A 21,742-nucleotide genomic window follows, 5' to 3' on the forward strand; every position below is an offset into this window, starting at 1 on the left:
ACTAACAGCCTCCGGAATTCAAGTTGCTCCCAGCTACAACTGTGTGTGCGTGCATATGCACGCACACTGCAGCCATCCTGACACACTTTGGCTCTTACCAGCCTTGGGCATATTGCAAGGTGACCCCAACACACCCCCAGTCCCAGATGTACCCCCAGAAATGCATGTCTTGTCTAGCAGAGGACTGGGCAGTACAACAAAATTATATAAAGCCCATCATTGTATAAGATAAAACAAAGTAAGTTTACTGAATATAAACAGATTTTTAACTAAGGACAATTTAGGATACAGAAAAGTCAGAAATGATTACAAGAAAAGTAACGATAAGATGCTACTGGTGCCTAAGGCCTTGTCTACGCCGGCAAGTTGTGTCACCAAAAATATTTTTTCGAAGAAAACCCCAGAAAACATTCACAATGCAATGCGACAAAAGTCACAACAAGTGTCCAGTTTTGGCGATAAAACACTTCCGCCTCTGCGATGGACTTCTGTCTCTTCCCCTCCCCCTACTGTTGACAATCATGTGTGTACTACACGAGGTTTTTATTGAGTTTATTGATCTCCAGCATATTTCCCCACAATGCCCCATTAGTTACTCTGGCCAGTGCTTCGAACTCCATTGCTCTGCAGCCAGGTAAACAGATTCACCCCTCCCACCTGTAAACTTTAAAATCCATTTCCTGCTGTCTAGCTCATTGTGTATGGTCCTCATGGCATCTTCCTCAGGGAAGATGTTCTTCTGCTTAAAGCACTCCAAGCTTTTGGATCTTATCAGTGTATAGAGTGAAGAATCGGTGCAAAACATAGATCAGTGACCCATAAGAACTAGGATACATCTGGTAACATTTCTTGAGCCCTTTGTACAAAGCAGCATGATCAAGACACCATACAATGCAGAGTCAAGATAAAAGAACTCCGACAGGTGTACCAGTTGGTGAAGAAGGCAAATAGCCAATCTGGTGCTGCATCCAAAACACGCAATTTTTATGAAGAACTGGACATAATCCTGAGTGGGAGTCCCACGTCCACACACAATGAGTCTGTGGATACGTCCCATAGCAAAGAGTCAGAAACAGGAGGCAGAAATTATTGATGAAGAGGTGGAAGTGGACAAGAAGGTGGGGCTCAATTTGGTTATAACTTGTATGCCAGGCAGCAAGGAATTGTCCTCAAGTCCCGAGGTTTATGAGGGCCTCTCAGCAACTGCCTGTGGAGCATAGGCAAGAGAAGAGATGCAGTGGCATAAAGCAAGGCAAGAGGCACAGGGTAAGTTCTTGCACAGGTGGAAGGGAGGAGGAAGGCAGCATGGGCAGTGGCGATGTAGGGCAGTAAATTGCTCTAGTGCGGCCGGGGGTGGGGGACAGGGGCACTGGTTTGGTAGATTGCTGTGTATTGTAGAGGAATGAGGATGGGCAGGCGGTGGCATGGGAAGTTGCTGTTGCAGCTGGGAGGTGAGGAAGGTGGCAGCAGCGCAGGATGACTAGAGGCTGTATTTCTGAGAGCTGGCTAAGCCCTGTCTGGGTCTGCATTATGTCCAGAGCATCGATCTACACAGATACATTAATAGAATCTTGCTGGGAGATGGTGTCAAAGCTTTGCCTGATGTACTTATTAATTTTCTCATGGAGATTCCATGGCAGGGCTGCCCATTGCCGTGGTATGACAGTCTCCCAAACCATTCCACAAACTGTGCAGCCGGACCCAAGGTGGCACAGAGTTTGCTGAATAAGGAAGGAGAGCCCAGGTTTGCCTATGAACCTTCAGCTAGAATGTGTCAGCCACACTAATGGCAGTCTGTGGACAAGGGTAGGATTATCACAAATTGTTTCCATGTGCCGGTGTACAGGCACAGACTACGTTCTTGGAGCCCCATGCCCAACTCTCCTTCCCCTTTTTTCCCCACCAACCTTTAAAATCAGAGTTTCTGAAGATATCTGTGAAAAGAGAAGTGGCCAATTTGGTTCAGACATGCACGTTGTTAGTGAAATATTACAATCTTTATCAGGAACAGCAAAGTCAGTCACTCTATTGTTAATGTTTACTTCTCCCAGACCAGACCTTGAGAATGGTTCCTCTTCCAGACCAGTCAAGTTTCCCCACAGACAGACTCCCTCAATTAAGGAAAAACCTCAGAGGGCAAGGGAGGAACCGGTGAAGGATGTGTTGCACCATTCAATGCTTCAAACAGAGAAAAGGGAGCAAAGAAGAGCTAGGGAGTTGCAAGTTGTCAGAACAGAAGACACTGAGTTCACGCTAAAGCTCATGGAAGACCAAAATGAGATGGTGAAGTATTTTATCAAGATGTGCAACAAACAGAACCAAAGGCCTCCCAGTCAATACATGCAGAATTCATTTCACAGCAATCCTCCCTCTATGTCCCCACACTATTTTTCCCCAGCACACTCCACCCCCTGTCAAAGCAGCTGGAAAACCCCACAATGGTGTCACAATAACCCTTACCATTGAACAACCTGACAAAGACATCAATAAAGACAAATGCAATGCAGGCTTTCATGAGTTTATTTTGTGAGACAACCCACACCAACCACTCTGGCCCCTGTGAAAGTCTGTAATATCCCTGGATTTCCACTGGACTACCTTGCTCAGGATACGCAGTGTGATCAGGCAGGGAAGCAACCTCAACACACAGAAATGTCAGTGCCCCTCAATGTCAAAGTGGTTCCTCAAAGCTTCCCTGATATTGATGGTCACCCTTTGGGTTCCCTTGACAGCACAAGTGTCTGGCTGTTCAAATTGTGCAACCTGGCTCTGTGCCTCAGTGCCTCAACCCATGGCAAACATTTCACCCTTACTCTCTCACAAATTAAAGGTCCAGCCTGCCATAGAAACACCTCCATCTCCCTTTCAACCTGACAAAGGCACATTCAACAACCATGGACCATTGGATTAGCCTGTTATTGAACGGTTCCATACTGCTGTCCAGGTGCTCTGTGCAAGGCTTAATGAGCCAGGGCTGTGCAGGTTAAGCCAGGCCACCTAGAATTACTATGGGCATTTCCAAATCCCGCACTGTAATTTTCTGGTCTAGAAATCAAGTCGCAGTCTGCTGCTTTCCAAAGATGAATGCATCATGCACCTTTCCAGATCATCCCACATTTATGTCTCTGAAATGCCCATGGTGAGCCACAAGTGCCAGAAACACCATGGAGAAGTACCCCTTCCGACTGATGTGAGGCAGCACTATAATGGGAATGCGTGTGCCATTGAGTGCCTTGCCACAATTCAGAGAGTCCACTTCAGCAAAGCCAGCTGCTATGTCATCCGCATTTCCTGGAGTTAAGAGTCCTACACAGCAAAAGGCCATTTATTGCCCTGCACACTTGCATAAGTGCTACCCCGACAGTAGACCTCCCCACTCCAAACTGATCTTCAACTTAACAGTAGCACTCTGGAGTTCTGAACTTCCACAAAGCAATCACCCCACCCATCACCCACTGAACTAACCTACTAGGATTAAAACTGAATTACTATGCAAAAGGGAAATAAGGTGAAATAATGCTTCCCATCTCCAAACTATCCAGGGTGAGAGAAAAAACTACTGAAAAAGCATTCCAAAACTGAAGAATGAGATTTTAATAATTGTTGCCAGGGAAACTTGAATCACCTACAATAATTACTTGTTCCATTTTTCAGTTCTCCCAGCCTCTGCACCTGACACCAATCTCCAAAAACAGCATTGCTATCAGTTGCAGAGCTCAGGACATATCCAAGGCAGGAAAAGGAAGACCAAGGACAAAACATTTGAGGACTCTTGACAGCTTCCCGAAAGAAGTATAAACAGAGCAGCGGAGAAAAGTTATCCTGTCAGAGAGAGGCAATAAAGAGTTTGTGCAGAAGACAGACCATCTTGAGTGATAACAAAGGTCTTCTAGAAATAACAGTACCTTTCGCAAGGCTCCAAAAACAGGCCTTCCTTTACCCCAGAACCCTGAAAACAGCAAGTTCTAGAATTCACCATCACCCCCACAAGCAGCAAAGGTTTCTTCCCATACTATTCCAAGGAAAAGACAGCAAACACAAATCTCATACACACAGGTCTTTGAACAGTGCAGCATTGATATACATATACTCAGCGCTTTGTCACGTACAAGTCAGTACAAAAGCACTGCAACGTTGGCTATAGTTTGTACTGTGATGGCTCATGGCCGCAATGTGTGATAAAATTATATTTGAACATTTCATTTCCTAGCCTCAAATGGCATTGCTGACAACTTGCTACAGTTTGCATTAGAGATGTTAAATTTTGATTAATCAACTATTTAAATTAGTCTATAAGGGCGCCTCTGCCTTTGAAATGTAGCCCATAGGCTCTTGCTACATTCCAAAGGCGGAAACACTGTGGGGAGCACAGGGCCAGCAGGGGACTCAAGCAGTCCCTTGCTGGCCCCATGCTCCCTGCTTTTAAAATGTACAAGAGCCCTGAAAGCTCTTGTACATTTCAAAAGCAAAGCAAGTGGGGAGCAAGGGGGTAGCGGGGGACTGCTAGTCCCCTGCTGGCACTTCAGCTTTTGAAATGTAGCAAGAGCTCTGCTCTTGCTACATTTCAGAGGCAGAAGTGCCGCCAGTTCCCCACTGTGCTCCTGCCTCCTCCCCCCCAGAGACAGTGCTGATAGAGGCAGCAAAGGCAGAAGTATGAAGTGACTAGTCGATTTGCTAGTCGACTAGTCGCTTACATCGCTAGTTTGCGGAGACAGGTTCTGAATGACACAGCATTCTAATTAGGGACTAAAATCATTATTGTTTATAAACAAAACCAGAGTAAGTTTCAAATGGTGTTAAGTTCATGAACATTTCCAGACCACATTGGTGAATCTGACAGTTATCAACTAAGCCCTGAAGCACCCTGGAAAACCACCCCATTCTTTCTATGAATTCTGAGTCCTGGCCAAGGAGAGAGGGAAACAAAGATTAGGCACATGGACGACATCAGTGTCCTGCCAATACACTTCAGGAACCCAAGCTGTGCAAATCTACCAATAACCCGCTGCATGCTGCCAAGATTAATGACTCATGCCATCAGCACCGTCTCAAAACAATGTATGGCTCCATGACAACAATCCCAACTGTTGATCCAACACCAAATTGCTGCTGATTGGTAGCTAACTAATCATAGGTGTCAAGCTTCAGCTGGTGAGGGCCACCCCTGTCCCCAGGAGCATCCAGACTGGTGTACTGTCACTACAGTTCTGCGTGTATCTCTAGGAAAGTGCTCTTTGTCATCCCAAAGTTCTGGATATCCCAGGTAAACATCATGATCCCTTACAAATCAATGCTGGTTTTTGGAAACCAGAAATGGTATTCAGTGGAATGAAGTTGTTCCAAGAAAGCTTTATACCAGGGCTACTCAACTTTGGAAGCTCTGAGGGCCACAATGATACTCACAGCACATGCCGAGGGCTGCAATTTAAGTGTGGTTGCATATATATACAAATATATATGAAACAGTTTCTCACACACCGACAGGCATGAATACAAAGCACTTCCCATAATGCTCTGGTGCCCCCAGCACCTCCTCTCTTGGGGACTAGAAACACAGATCCTGTACCAGTCTGTGCCAGCCCGTCCACTTGTGTCTTTCATTGCTCACCCTGCATGGGAGATGCCTCGTCGTTGTGGAGCATGCGCCCAGTGGAGGCCATGTTCAAAGGATCCCACCCATGGGCCACAAACAAACAGGTCACAGGCCTCATGTTGAGTTGCCCTGCTTTATACATAACTAGCCCTACCCATCCACTGTGATGGTAGACATACACATGGCCTCCTCCCTCCCTGCTGAGCCCAGGGGCAGAGAGGCTAGGGCCGGCTCAGGCCACAAGGCCTTCTCCCTCCACGCTGATCCTGAGGCTTGGGCTGGCTCAGGCCACAGAGCCCCATCCCTCCACGCTGCTCTTGGGGCTGGGAGGTGTTGGGGCTGTGCATCTTCTTCCCTCCCCACTGCTTTGGGGATGCTGGGGCACACATGCTCTTCCCTCCTCCTCCCCTCAGCAGAGGAGGCAGGGCTGTAGGTGGGGTTGCGGGCCTGCCACCCCCTAGAAACTTCTCAAATGTTCTCTGACAGACATGATGGGCACCTCTCCTTTCATAATAGTATAGATTAACTGTTTGATCTCATTCTCCTTGGCATGCTCTACTGAAAACAACAACTCGTCAGTCTTGCAGCTGGCTGACAAAGCCACCTGGATGCATGATTCCAAACACATGCACAGCACAATGAATGCCTGGACTGTGGGGCACAGCTGTGTTCCTACCAAGCTGGCTGACAACAGTAAGAAAGTGATGATAACTGGCAAGACAGACAATTCATAGGATGTGTTCAGAGGAATCTCAACCATTTGCTGCCATGACCTCTACATCTCAAATTTCCAGTGGGTATCCCACAATGTGCTGTGACAACATCCCCAGAATGCACAGAACACAACAAAGCACTGTGGGATACCTGCCCAGAACATGACGTGCTCATTCTGACAAGTTAGTGTCTTGCGTATGCTTCAGAGGGTAATAGGCAAAAGTCAATTGCATGGGGACAATTAGTTTGGAATAGTTATTCTGCAAAAGCACACACAAACGTACTCTGCAAAATACCACCATGTAGACAAGACTTTAGCACGGAAATCCTTCTAATAGCTTTCCCCATTGTTGTTCCCTAGTTGCCTATGCTTTTCTTTTACTTTTGTTTTTGCAATATTGTTAAAAAGCCCAACGCTTTTTACCACCATTGTCACCGAAGTCCACTCAGAGCTGGTCTAATTAAAACAGGTAAATGTAAGCTATACAAGAAGCTTTATCTCCCTAAAACTTCCAACATTACTACCACCACCACAGCCACAAAGTAACTTTTTTTTTTAAAGTTAAAATACAGAGGACTGGGAGTGCAAGACGACAATTTGAGACGAGTGTGAGTGATTAAATATATACATATTCTAACACATTATTCATCTTTGAAAGGAGGACATTGTTAAGTGCCTAAAGATAATGCAAGAAAGTAGGATCTTCTCTATTAAAAGTTATAATGAAACATAATAGTTACTAAACTGGAATAGGGTACGTATCTGCCAGAAATCAGAGGCTGAACTAGACAGACCAATTGTTCCTTCTGTCAACAAATTCTGTTTTTCTATCTTTCCCAAGTAACTGCAAGGAGTAGAATCCCAGTCAGCTTCGCTATTTACACCTCAGAATTAAAAATACATTCCCAAGAATGGAGAGCAGACACACCACACTATTAGAATAAAGCCACAACTTAATTAAAACCTAATTTGAAAAATTATAAAGCACCACAATTGTACTGGTGCAGTAAATGACCAGCTAAAGTACCACATTTCTGGAATGGAGAAGGGAGATCTGACCTGAACATATCTTTGCTCTTGTGGGCTCTAGAGTGTGGAGATCACATTTCTTTAACGTCTCATGTCTGTACGCATGAACAATTACACCTTCACTCCCCTAAAGATGTTTAATATGACAACTGCTGGTCACACATTTATTCCATTATATGGACTCTTTGTTTCCTGTATTAGATTCCCTCAATTTGCTGTTGGCAGTTTTTAGGATGTTGACTTTTATTAAACTCTTGTGCAAAACTAATATCCAGAGTTTTCATCAGGGGATGTTTTATAAACAAATGTATTTGAATGTCAAAGATCAAATTATTGTATCGAGATGCCCCTAGAACTGGAAGGGACCTTGAGATGTCAACTAGTTCAATCCCCTGCACTGACAGCAGGATTAAGCGCCATCTAGATCATCCCTCACAGATGTTTATCTATTCTGCTCTTAAATATCTCCAATGACAGAGATTCCACAACCTCTCGAAGCAATTTATTCTAGTGCTTAAGCCACCCTTAAAGTTAGGAAGTTTTTCCTAATATCTAACCTAAACCTCCCATGCTGCAATTTAAGAACATTGCTTCTTATCCAATCATCAGAGGTTAAGGAGAATAATTTTTCTCCCTCCTCCTCATAACGTCCTTTTAGGTACTTGAAAGATGTTATGTCCCTTCTCAGTCTTCTCTTTTCCAAATTAAACAAATCCAGTTCTTTCAATCTTCCCTCATAGCTCATGTTTTCTAGACCTTTAATCATTATTGTTGCTTTTCTGGACCTTCTCCAATTTCTCCACATCTTTCTTGAAATGTGGTGCCTAGAACTGGACACAATACTCCAATTGAGGTTTAATCAGCTCAGAGCAGGGCAGAAAAAATTACTTCACATCTTGCCAACAACACTCCTGTTAATGAATCCAATAACGTGTTTGCTTTTTCTGGCAACAGTGTCACACTGCTGACTCATATTTAACTTGTGGTCCACTATGACCCCTACACTCCTTTCTGCAGTTCTCCTTCCTACACAGTCGCTTCCCAATTTGTATGTATTCCAGTCCTGGGGGTTAGTCCTAAACCTTGGCGCCTCCTGCCCTCTCCCCGCCCCCACACACCCATTCATGGGGCTGGAGCTTAGGGGAGTGTCTTTTTCCCCTGCTTCTCAGTTGGGGCCACATCTGTGAAGGGGTTTTTCCCTCCTTGCTCGGGGGCCTGGTCAGTGAAGATTTTTTGCTTCTCAGGTGTGTGCCTCCCCCCACCCTCAACCGATTCTTCTGTGGGTCATTGGCCCCAAACCCAAAAAAGTTCCCTATCCCTTCTGTAAAAACAGATTATGTTGTCAGCTTGACAGTTCTGAAGCAAAGTCCTCTAAGTTCATTTAGACTTCTTCCAAAAGTATTTCTTCCTTTCTACTCTGCAAATTGCTGTTGCTGACAGTTTCTAGACTTGTGCATCTGGGGAATGGTGGCAGGGCATCCTGAGTGGAAGGCCTAAATATCTGAAATTTGCTTCCCCCACTAGTTGAAAACATCCTAAGTTTAGTGACCTTCATGAAGCAGTGGCACTCATCAATTTAGTTCATATTTTGCCTAAATAGGTATTAGAGTGTGATTAAGATTTTGCAACGGGTTGGGGAGTTTGACATAATTAGGTATTAATGTATGGGTGAATGTTATAAATTGAACAAGTACAATATAAAATATTCTCATGTGACATGCTTTCCCAAACAGTTTTCAAAAGATTAACAAGTAGTTTTGAATATATAAATTTGGAAGCGTTACATTTTCAGAATTAACAATTGCTCAAATACTTCATTTAAAAGAAATCACTTAGTCCCATTAACTCTTGCATAGAACATTTGAGTGAGAATGCAAGAAGGTTTTAGTTAAATTTCAGCTATTTGTTCAACAAGAGAACTAAAGCACCCCACCATCAGGTCAATGCTTGCACCTAAAGTTTCTAGCCATTTACATTGTAAAGATAAATAAATGAAAAATATTGGAAAGTTTTGCTAGAAAAGTATCTTTGGCTCCAACTTCAACTCCTGGCCTGAGTTCTATTTTTGGAACCTTCATTCTTGCATGTGCCCGCTCTGATTTTCAACTCAGGTCCACTCACAAGACAGACTGGAAGAAACCAGCAATTTTACAACCATTACTGCATTCAAGACTCCATACAACCCCCCCCCCCCTTAACAATACCACTCATATCAAGAACTCCCTTATCTGATCGCCTATTTCCAATCATCATCACGCTTCTTTAGAAATGTAGTGAAGAGACACTTTGTCACAAGACTTGGCAATACAAGATGACCTCCAAGAAAAGTAAACCTATATGCCTGCTATCATTTATTCTATGGGAAGAGGAACATAAGCCCATCCCTTTCCCTCTCTACCCAAATGTATTGGGGTTCACTGGATTCTGCGCGCAGAACAGCGATGGTCTCTAGACTATTAAGGATGAATAAGGTAAGCACACTGAGCCATTTCTAGCAGGAAACAGATCTCAAATAACCAAATAACCATTATAAGATATCCTCAGCATCCCTTGTCAGTAACATAGTGCACACACAGTCAAACTGCACATATTAGCTGGCAGACAGTCCACTGGGAACAGGTGAATGACATTCAATTCAACCCTGGGAAAATCCATTATTCATCTCATTGAATTGTTCTAGCAATTTAAAGAAAAATTTTTGCAACACAAGACAAATTAGTCAAAAGTCTTCTCCAATTTATCAGTCTGTGTATAACCTAGTTCCAAACATTTTGGGAACAAGAAGAATTTTGCAGTCTTGTTCCAATGAAAAACTGTTTTTGACAAGTCACAAATCAGTTTCACCATCATTATGATAAAGACAGTGGATTTTTGTAGCTGTTATATATTCTACGACAATTTTTCAAAGCTCCTTTGAAAGCAACCAAGGAAGACACTAAAGTGTCCTAAATAAAAGCTATGCTATGGTTATGACAGAGAATGGGGAGAACAATGACATCAGTAATTTTTCATCTCCAAAGTCCACACACAGAGAAACACACAGTCTGGGTTGTGACTTCGATATTAACAAGTTATTACAGCAATATTAGGTTTAAAACTTTTTCAACACCAACATTAGACTCGTTACTTTAGAGTAGTTACTGAATTAGCAATTTTCACAGCTGCCTCTGGCTTATTGCGGTGTATGACATAAGAATGCAGTTCACCAATTGCTAGGGGGCTGCCCACTCCCCTCCTTCCATCCCTACCCCCACTTCCCTTCCTAACCCCCACCCCACCCCACACTGCCTATCCCTACCCCCACCTTTCCTTAATATTCTTATACCTCATCTGTCCCTAAACCCACCCCCTGCACCTCCACGTTGTCCATCCCCCTGCTTCCATTCCAATATCCCCCTCAACCCTACCATCCCCCCCTTACCTTACCACCCATCCCCACTACACCCTATCCCCCTTCCTCCCTCCCTATGCACCCTACCCCCTCCCACAAACAGGCAACCTAACCAGCAAAGAAACAGCACCAGGACTGTATGCAGAAATTTCAGGGGAGGGGAAAGGCTGTTCCAGGTGCCTTGACAGCTTCCTGGAGAGAAGGGGCAGCAAAGGTGGCATTGCTGGGGTGCTATGAAACAGAAAAAGGGGGTGTCTATGGGCTGAAGAAATGGAAAGGAGGCAGAGAAGGAGGCTGGAGGGAGGGGCACGAAAAGGAGGTACCAGATTGAGAAAGGGGGCACTGGAGTCCATGAGGGGGCAGGAGAGGGGCTGAGGCCATGGAGCATGGAAAGAGGGCCATGCAATGAAGAGGATCTCAGGGTGCCACTATGCAGAGCCAGGCGTGCCTCCCCCCCCCCACCCCCCACCCCTTAGCTACCTTGTCCCCACTTGGCTGTGTTGGCAGCAACTGCAAATGCTGCCGGGCCTCCCCTTTGTGATGCCTCAGGGGTTACCGGACGCAGCGGCGGGTTCCACTAGGGCAGCTCATTGCTGGCGTGGACTCAGGCTGTGGTGGAGCATGGGGCACCGTGTGACCAGGGACACAGGGCGCGGAGCCTGCCTCCATTCACACTGTTACCATTCTGCAGGACCTAAACAGCAAAGAGTAGCTGTCACTAGCATAAAAATTATCCTCCAGTCTCCTAGCTAAATTTTATTTCTAATGAATGGCTGTCAGAGGTCTTCTGAAGACTATGAATCTGGCTTATAATAGGGATGTGACAGTTTAAATTTAATCAGTTAACCAATGAACTTGTGCTCTGTTAACCTTCATGGTTATACACAAGACCCCTCCCCCCACCGCCAGCTGAAAGCTCCCTGCACATACCAGCTCCCACAGAACTGCCTCCTCCCCACATGTAAATGTGTAGCCCCTGAAATTTTTAGGGGTTACACGTTTAGCCCCCCCCAAAAAAAGTTAACATTCCTAGTTTATAACTGCCAACAAACATGTAAAACAGACAAACTGGATACATTTCAAGTGTCTTCCAAAGTATTGTGTGTCTACTGAACGCTACTCCTCTAGTACAGTGTTCCAACCTTTTTTTTTTTATAAAGTACCCCTTAAAAAAAAGTAACCCCAGTACCTACAGTTTTCAGACAATTTTTTTTTCCTACCACTGCAACACATTTGTTTAAACAATGTAATCGTAGCTGGGCGGGCAATGATATTTTTGGGTGTAAAAAGTACAAAAATAATAAAAAGTGCTGAAAAAATAAAAATAAAAATTCAGTTCTCTCCAAATTTCAGTTGTGCTGATGTACCTCCCAGATGTCTCTCAAGTACCCCTAAGGGTACTCGTACCATTGGTTGAGAAACACTGCTCTAGTAAAGCAGACTGTATCTCCATAAGTTGATATAAGTTGCCTGTGTCAGAGAATGTAAAACTCACCTTTTCGTTAGCCAGTACGCACTCCAAAAAACCCATTTGTCCTGGCCAAGTAAGAAACTCTCCCCAGCAAATACCATCATCTTCTGTAAACCAAGTGTTCATTTTAAAAGAGACACAGAAAAAGATTCCAGCCTCAATTTGCTCTTACAGGGTTAAACTGGTGCAGTGTTGTTCTCCTCAAACTGCAGAAGACCACTTCTGGTTTTTTTATTGCTCACAGATTCCACAAGCTGCTGTCAAGTGTAAGTGGAGTAGTCTTGTCAGTTTTCAGATGTGTGTGGATTAGGGATGTAAAAACCCAGTTAATCAGTTAAACATTAGGTTGACCTAACATTTAACAAGATAACCAACTAAGTGGAATCCAGGCTGGAGCAGCTCCCAGACCATAGAGCTCTTGTCCCCAACCCCGCATTGGGACTGGGGCTGCTGCTGGTTCCCAGTTTCCAGCCCCTGACAGAACAGCCCTTGCCTGTGAGATGCCAAGCCCGTCATAGACAGGAGCTGCTCCACACGAGAGCAATCCCAGCGTACAGCGGAGGAGGGAGTTGCTCCAGTCCCCGCTGGTTATCCGTTAATTGGAAAAGGTAAGCATTTCCCATTTAGGGTGATGCTCACCAGTTAACCTTTTTCACATCCCTAATGTGGACAGTAATGAAACAAGAACCTTCATAACAATTGTAGAAGCAGGCATTACAACTATCCATTGTCAAGAGGGACTTGACACTGGAAGTTCAGGGAACTGAGGAATAGCAAAAACAACTTCTTTGCAACAGAAAAGCGAAGAGACAGGTAATTAACAGATTCAGTACTCAAAACCCCAGGTGAGGTGAATAATAGTGGAGGATACCCCAGCTTGCCTATATGAGGAATTTGAACAATACAGCAATTGTGAAGCAACTAGCTTCACCACAGCTGTTCTGAAATATCTCCCTATGTGCTCCCCTTTGCCCCCGCCACCTCCCTCCCCAAAGGGGCTGCTGCCAGCAGCACAGGATGCCCCACACATGAGGGTGGCCAACCCCCACTCCCAGCTTGCCCCGCCCCCCAACGAAGGGAAGCTAGTTCCCGACCCCACAGGACTGGAGCTGCCCCTCCACCTGCACAGGCCGTGGGAGTGGAGCTGGTACCAGTTTCCGGTTCACATCCCTAGTCAAAAGACAGATGTAGTTTACCAACATTTCAGAATTTTTACAAAATGTCAAAAATATTCAAAATTTATATATATAAAAAAAAAAAGAAAGCCCTTGAATTCTCATTGACCAGCACCCAAATAAATTTAAGACATTCCAACAACCACGAAGTCTAAACCAAAATCTCTTAACAGTTCATCTGTGTATTTAACAGGGGACAAGTGACATTTTAGCAGCTACCACCAACCTAGGACACGCATTACTCCGTACTTCTATGTATACTGGTCTAGCATATTCAATTCTTACATTAAAACAACAACAACAAAAAAGACCTAATTTTGATAAACACCAAGTCACTGTGTGAAAATAAAATGTATGAATCATAATTTGATTGTAGACAACCAAGCAACTATACATTCAACTGAATGTTCAATTATATATAAATTTGATTTTCTATAATTTTGCCTTTGCAGATAAATTTCAATACAAGGCTTAAAATGTCTCATTGCTACAAGCTCCATCATAGAACTTTTTAGCTTTCACAGGTCTCTAATAAAAGTATTCTCTCCATAAAAGAAAGACTTCAGTTAACAGTGGTGATTAAATCCATCATAAAATTTCAAAACATATACAAAAGTACCTGTTTTGATCGCAAAGAATACCCCTAATTCTGGTTATTTCACAGTAACTCAATATGCTCCAAATGGGTAATCCCCACATTTGGTTTTTGTCTTCAGTGCCCTAACCAACAAGCCTGCATACATGGTGAATGCTGTCAAAACAGTTAGTAGTTACCTCAAAACCCATCGGGTGCGTCTAGACTGGCAAGATTTTGCACAAAAGCGGCTGCTTTTGCGCAAAAACTTGCCAGCTGTCTACACTGGCCGCTTGAATTTGCGCAAGAGCACTGACTTTGTAATGTACAAAATCAGTGCTTCTTGCGCAAATACTTTCACGCTCCTGCTCGGGAAAAAGCCCTTTTGGCCAGTGTAGACAGGGAAGAACTGTTTTGCTCAAAAAAGCCCCGATGGCTAAAATGGTGATCGGGGCTTTCTTGCGCAAAATTGCGTCTAGACTGGCCACGGATGCTTTGGCACAGATACTTTGCGCAAATCTGGACGCGCTTTTGTGGAAATACTTTTAACGGAAAAACTTTTCCGTTACAAGTATTTCTGCAAAAATCATGCCAGTCTAGACGCAGCCATCAAGTAATTGCAGTCATGTCAGGAATAGTATCTATAATAATGCCACGGCACACCTGATGGCAGTGCTATGTGACTTTGTCCTCTCCAAATCGGAAATGGTTGTGGGTGATAATTTATACCTTCTAGTCAGTGGCACTGCTATAGGTACCCGCATGGCCCCACAATATGCCAACATTTTTAGGGCCGACCTAGCGCTCATCCTCTACTTAGGCTATATTAAATGACATCATCATATCACAAGGAGACCACTCTTGAAGAATTCCACCAGAATTTCAACAATTTCCACTCCACTATGAACCTCAGCCTGGAACAATCCACACAAGAGATCCACTTCCTGAATTCTACAGTACAAATAAAAGATGGTCACAAACACCACTCGATACTGGAAACTTTAATCAAGCCTTCTTAAAACTTAAATAGCCACCTCAAAAAGTGAAGAAACAGATTGACAGAGCCAGACAAGTACCCAGAAGTCACCTGCTTCAGGACAGGCCCAACAAGGTAACCAGCGGCCTTCTGTTGTTTATCACCTATAGCCCCCAGCTGAAACCCCTCCAGCACATTACTAACCATCTACAACCAATCCTGGAAAACAATCCCTCATGCTCACAGACTTTGAGAAACAGGCCAGTCCTTGCCTACAGACAGCCCCTGAGCCAGAATCAAATACTCACCAGCAGCCACACAATTCACCACAGAAACACTTAACCAGGAACCTATCTCTGCAACAAAACCATTGCCAACTCTGTCCACGTATCTAAAGAAGCAACACCATCACAGGACCTACCCACATAAGCCACAACACCAGGGGCTCATGCACCTGAACATCCACTAATGTGACATATGCCATCAACTGCCAGCAAAGCCCCTCTGCCATCTATATTGGCCAAACCTGACAGTCACTATACCAAAGGATAAATGGACACAAATCAGATATCAGGAATGGTAACACACAAACCTGTCAGGGAACACTTTAACCTCCCTGGACATTCAGTAATGGATTTGTAAGCAGCCATCCTTATACAAAATAATTTCAAAAACAGGTTACAAAGGGAAATAGATGAACTGGAATTCATTTGCAAATTCAACACTATCAACTTGGATTCAATAAGGATCTCAACTGGTTAATGCATTATAAAGGTAATTTCCCCTCTCTGGATATTCACATCTCCACACCAAATGCTCTGAATGACCCACTTCCATCCTGACTTGATTAGCTTCATTAACACAAGCAATTTCTTTCTATATGCTCCTGCTTCTGTAACTTCCACTCCAATTCATCTGATGAAGTGGGTTTTGCCTACGAAAGCTTATGCCCTAATAAATCTGCTAGTTTCTGAAGTGCCACGAGATGCCTCGTCATCTTCGAGGAATTACACAGTAAGATTTGAAAATGTCATTCACAACAGATTCAAATTTTTGAGACTGGACTAAGAATACTTTGGCACCAGCTAAATTCATCTCTTGTAATTCTTGTCATTTGCAACCTCAATGCTTTTCATTCCTGTGATGCCATAAACTGTCTCTCACTGTAAAATCTATTACACCAAAATTGAATAAATCTGATGTGTATCAACTTTTGCTCAATCACAGATCTATCACCCCCAAGAACAGTAATAAATTTAGTTTCCTGTATGCGTATGAGACATTTTACCTTTGCAATTACCTATATTAATACCTTTCACATACGATTCCAAAAATGGTTTATCCAAGATTAAAGCTGCTTTTGGCATACAAGTTGTAGACAACTACAAAATCTCTAAAACTGAAATGTCGAGGGCATATGTAATCAAAGTGGCACATGACCTTATGTTTTAGGGATGTAAGCGACTAGTCACTTCCCCCCCATCCCCTTTATCACAAAGAGGCAGCAAGGGTGGGAGGGGGGAGAGAGGAGAGACAAGAGGGAGCTGGCTTAAAAGCCGGTTCCTCCCAGCTCCGTGAGAGGGGACAGGGGCACAGCGGCAGCCAACTTTGAAATGTACAAGAGCCCCCACTAGAATGCCAACTTTGACCCCAGGCTCCATGCAGCACTTCCGCTTTGAAATGTGCAAGAGACTTTGCTGGGGCTCTTGTATATTTCAAAGCAGAAGGGCTCTCATGGAGCCTTGGGGGCAGCGGGACTCCCTGCTGTCTCTGGGCTCCACAGAGTATTTCAATCTTCTGGGGCTCTTGTACATTTCAAAAGTGGAACGCAGAAATCCTTATCAACTAATTGAACAGTTGATGGAAACCCCATCAACTATTCGATTAGTTAATTAATCAAAATTAAACTTCCCTATTATGTTGCATGGTTATGTTTTAGGAACTCACATCTTAAACACACTCATCCATATTATACCTTTTTTGTACTTGTGGAAAAAAGAAACAAAAAGCATCTCAGCATTAGCTGTGATCAGTGTCTCACACACAGGTTAGTATACAGTTTTTATATATATTTAGAACAGTAATAGAATGATTGACTTGTAAATTAAAACAGCTGCTAATTATTGTCTCAATACAAAGCTTATTCTGGATAGGCTGGCTGGTTAGATTAATACTTGCCTCTCAGGACAAAAATAACCCATTTGAATTGACTGCAGCCTATATATTATACACTTATTCTCCATCTAAAAACCGTAATGGCATCAAGCAGCATCTATCACTAAATTATGGGAATTCTAGGAGTTGCTATATAGCCTACCTTAGCTTGGCTGGGGAAATTAAACTTACTAGGAGACTTCTACATTAAGTACCTCCGAGCTACTTGACTGCTGCTAGATGTCAGGGGGGAGAGGGGAAGACAAGCAATAATGACCTTGTAGAATCTGCTCCCAAATAGCATTAATAATACTATTATTCATCCAAACTGTGCATCAGAACTAAAGCCCAAATTGAGGCTGTAGTGCAGTAAAAGAGAGCCCCAAGTAGCAACCTTGTCAGGGATGGATACTCACCAAAGTATTCTGTAGAAACTTGCAGGTCACTAGATATTTAATAAAACCATGTTACCACATGTACATTGTTTGAACTGCCATTAAACTGAGATGGACTTACCCCGATTTTATCTACATGAGTCGCAAAAAGTCTGGAGAACTTACGGATAGATCTGTTCCTGTGCAGATAACATCAGACTTCCCAAAAGTCTTAAGTGCTGAGGGTACGTCTACACTTCATTCCTCTCCTGAAAGAGAGGAATGCAAATGCAGCTGAACGAAATTGCAAATGAAGCGCGGATCTGAATTTCCCATGCTTCATTTGCATAATCGCATCCGGGCGCTATTTCGAAATACCCTATTTCGAAAAAAGAAATGCTGTCTAGATACGGTTATTTCGAAAGAAAACCCTTCTTGCAATTTCACTCAGCTGCATTTGCATTCCTCTCTCGAAAGAGGAAATGTGGTGTACACATACCCTGAGTCTTGAATACAAGGCTTGGGGGATTGAGGGGGAATGTGCAGAATAATGGTTTGAATGAGATGGAAGTTTAAACAGTGATCTGGGGCAAAGATGCATTACCTACCTTTATTAAAACACAGTAAAAGGAAGGTTCAGCCATCGGACTCGTATCTCACTAACTCTCCAGTCTGATGTTACAGAAATGAGGAATACGGTCTCCTATCTGTGACTACTGCAAATAGTCTATCCAAGCTTCAAGGAAATAAATTAAGGAACTTTGTGAAAACAAGGTTTTGCTCACAAGAGGCATGGTTCACATTAGGGATGTTAAATTTAGATTAACTCATTGAATAGTCGATGGGATTTCCATCAAATATTCGATTAGTTGATAAAGGCGCCTCCATCTTTGAACTGTAGCAAGAGCCCTGCCGGGATCTTGCCACAGTTCAAAAGTGAAAGCCCTGAAGGTCCAGCAGGGGATTGGCCTCACTCCCTGCAGCAGGTGAGTCTTTTAAATGTACAAGAGCCCCACCAGGACTTTCAGTCCTCGCTTGTGCTGTTACCTGCAGAGATGGTGCTGGGGGTAACCAGCTTTTAAGCCAGCTCCCCCCCAGCACCGGCTCCTGCTCCCCCACCTCTTCCTGCCTCTCTCTGATAGAGGCAGCAAGGGGGGGGAGCGACTCATCGCATCACTAGTTACTTACATCCCTAGTTCACATATCAGAGGAAATACATGGAACAGATGAAGAGCCACTTAGTCTACTTTTTGAATTGTGCACAATGAGAGTCTTCCATTTCATTGAGCAGGAACGTCTTATTGGTTTCCTACTTTTGAACCTCAGTAAAGCTCTTGATCCACTGCTCCCAGCAATCAACCAAGATGTCAACTTGAGATTCCATTGGACAACCTCATCCCAACCAAGACAGCCTATCTAGTAGACTGGGAGCCCAGACTAGTTGATTTAACTATAGTTTCAGACTGTCAGAATATCAAAATTGCCATGCCCAGGTCAAGGCTAATAGCTGCATCTTAGTTACATCCTTATCCAATTTCTGATGCTGTTCTGGATTCAAGGCTGAAGGAAACTCTTGCCTCTAGTCCAGAGGGGAGTATCATCAGCTGATCTGGATACTACCTGCTTCTGAAGCATATTAGGAGATATCTGGCAGTCATTGGTGGCAAAGAAATCTAGCTGGTTTGCAGAAAACATGAAACTATTCATGCTGTTGCCAACTCTCAAAGATTCTGTCAAAACATTGTCTAAAATTTCCCCAGCTGACAAAGAGCCATTACAGTGGTGGGCAACCTTCAGACTATCAGGGTTTTACAAGTGGCCCACGAGACTTTTTCTTTACTGTTGCCCATGCACAAGGCTGCCAGATTTTGCTGGTTTCCATCTGTGTAGTTCCCCCCCCCCCCAAATAGTATTACTAAAGTAACACACATGAAAAGCAAAAGCATATGAAGGGAGGTGTGTGCTGATTGCACACAACAATGACTAAGAGCTGTGCACTCCCTCTGCATCCAAGCAGCACACTTCACAAATTCCAGGTGGGCAAGTGCAGTTAGCAAACCTACCCTATCCCAGGAGACCACCTTGGTTATGACAACCTTGAAATGGAAAATGCTGCCTTTTCCTAGCTAAATCAAGCCCCATTCCTCAGCAGTTATTGTAATTTACCTGTGAGATGTTCTCCATCAGGATTAGGATTACTTGATAACTACCAATCATTACCTACCAAGTAGTCTTAGCATAATTTTTCTGCCCCAAAAGGTTGAATTGCTTGGTATTTATTCTTAGATGCAAGTCTAGAAGCTTCAGCCTAGCAAGATCTCTCATTGGCCACTACCACTGAGATCACTTCTAGGATTAGGCGAGAGTAAAAATAGTTACAGGCCTCCTCAGGAATTTGGTACTGACTGTCCAGTTACAAAAGGAATTAAACCTGGAGTTAGCAGAAGGTCCCTTGCAGGCTCTAAGTACCGCTGTTCATAGGGGTGATAAAACTGCTTGCCCGCAAAATACACCTAAGGACTTGGTACTATGCCCCAAGAGATCCAGAATGCCTTCACGCCATAAGGAAGCTAGGCAACCAATATATATGCTCAACAGGAAAGACTAGATGAGATGTGGCATTTTTAGTTCACCTGTCACATTAAACTCATTCTCTTATATTATTCACTTCCTCAGACTGATATATTAGGTGTGGGGGCCCCAAGCTGGTTGCAGGTCCAGGAACAGGCAGAGAGAGCTGTTGGCTCAAATAAATAACTCTTATTCCTATCCAATAGACATAGGAAACAAAGTCGGACAAGACATGGACTGCAACCAGAGAAACTCTCCTCTGCACAACAGTGAAGGTGAGGTATTAGTAATATGGAACCGAATGCTAGACAGGGAGGGACCGGTCAAGAGGAGATTAACACAGCAGATGCAGGCAAGAAATGGAGCTATTAGTGAGTCCATGAAGACAGACACACAATGTGAATTATAAAAAAGTAGCTAAAAAAAGTAGTCAAACTTTGAATAAAGACGCTATAGTTTCATTATGGGATTACATCAGTCATATGAACCCTCGTTACTGTTGAATACTATTGAGTAATTCTGGTGCTGACTAGTCAAGAGCTATAATTCAATCATCTTTCCTTCTATGTTAATGTAGGACACAGCTATATTCTACCAGAGTAAAGCTACATTTAGCTAAAATTTATAGTTTATACCTTTATGAAATGCATCCGTGTTAGTTCTAGCCTCAAAATGCTAAGAGTTTAACAATTAAACTAACTCAAGTCAGCTATGAAAAATATATTTTCTTCACAGAAAACTTGAGAAATGAGCTGACAGTTTGATTCTTCTGTAAAATAAAAATTAAGCTTTTTACAAGAAGTAAAAGTTAGTTCCAGTTTATATTAAGATTTCTATTCCATTCTATGTATAGCTGAGTGTGACCTGGCATGTCAGCTTTATTCTTTCACAGATTCCATAACAAGTGTTCTCCATTTATAAATATTTGCGGGTTTAGTTTTCTGTATTTTGTAAAAAATAAATAAATATTTAGCAACAGCCTTGCAAACTCACCTGGAATCCTGAAAGATAAGCCAGACTCTTTCCTTCTCGCATATCACCAGCGAGTAATAAAGTTTACCTTCCATGACACCTCAAGAACCACAGTGAAGGCTGAGGTCATGTGGGTAAGTTCACAGGCCTAGCTGTTGGGAAAAAATATATTATCCTGTTCTCATAAAGACAGAAGTTACATGGGGCAAGTAATCACAATAAAGCCAAACGGACTACTCATAGCATGTCAAGTTAAACACATGCTTAAGTCTTTAGGACTCAAGGCCAATAGACTCATAGGACTGGACAGAAAGACATCATCTAGTCCAGTCCTCTGTACTCATGGGAGGACGAAGTATTCTCTAAACCATACCTGACAGGTGACTGTGTAACTTGCTCTTAAATATCTCCAATGATGGAGATTCTATAACCTCCCCAGGCAAATTTATTACAGTGCTTAACTACCCTAACAGGAAGTCTTTCCTAATGTCAAGCCTAAACCACTCTGGCTGCAATTTAAGTCTACTGCTTCTTGTCCAATCCTCAGAAATTAACAAGAACAATTTGTCTCCCTCCTCCTTGTATAAACCTTTTATGTATTTGAAAACTTATGTTCCGTCTTCTCTTCTCCAGATTAAAACCCCCATTTTTTTTTTCAAATCTTCCCACATAAGTCAAGTTTCTAGACTCGTAAGCATGTTTGTTGCTCTGGACTTGCTTTAATTTGTCTGTATCTTTCCTGAAGCG

The 21,742-nt window shown here is 43.2% G+C and overlaps 1 protein-coding gene across 4 annotated transcripts in view; it reads right to left on the reverse strand.

Annotated features, from left to right (window-relative positions):
* Positions 1-21,742, reverse strand: part of SMG7 (SMG7 nonsense mediated mRNA decay factor) — an 84,274-nt gene that overhangs the window by 55,501 nt on the left and 7,031 nt on the right. The window contains exon 2 of one of the 4 annotated variants that reach the window (XM_075936780.2): positions 11,209-11,422. The exons of the other annotated variants lie outside the window; for them this stretch is intronic. The gene's annotated coding sequence lies outside the window, so the exon portion shown is untranslated. The remainder of the gene's footprint in view (positions 1-11,208; positions 11,423-21,742) is intronic. 4 annotated transcript variants of the gene reach the window in all.

This window comes from Pelodiscus sinensis, chromosome 9 (genome assembly GCF_052426305.1).
Source record: "Pelodiscus sinensis isolate ZL-2025 chromosome 9, ASM5242630v1, whole genome shotgun sequence".
Classification (NCBI taxonomy): domain Eukaryota; kingdom Metazoa; phylum Chordata; order Testudines; family Trionychidae; genus Pelodiscus; species Pelodiscus sinensis.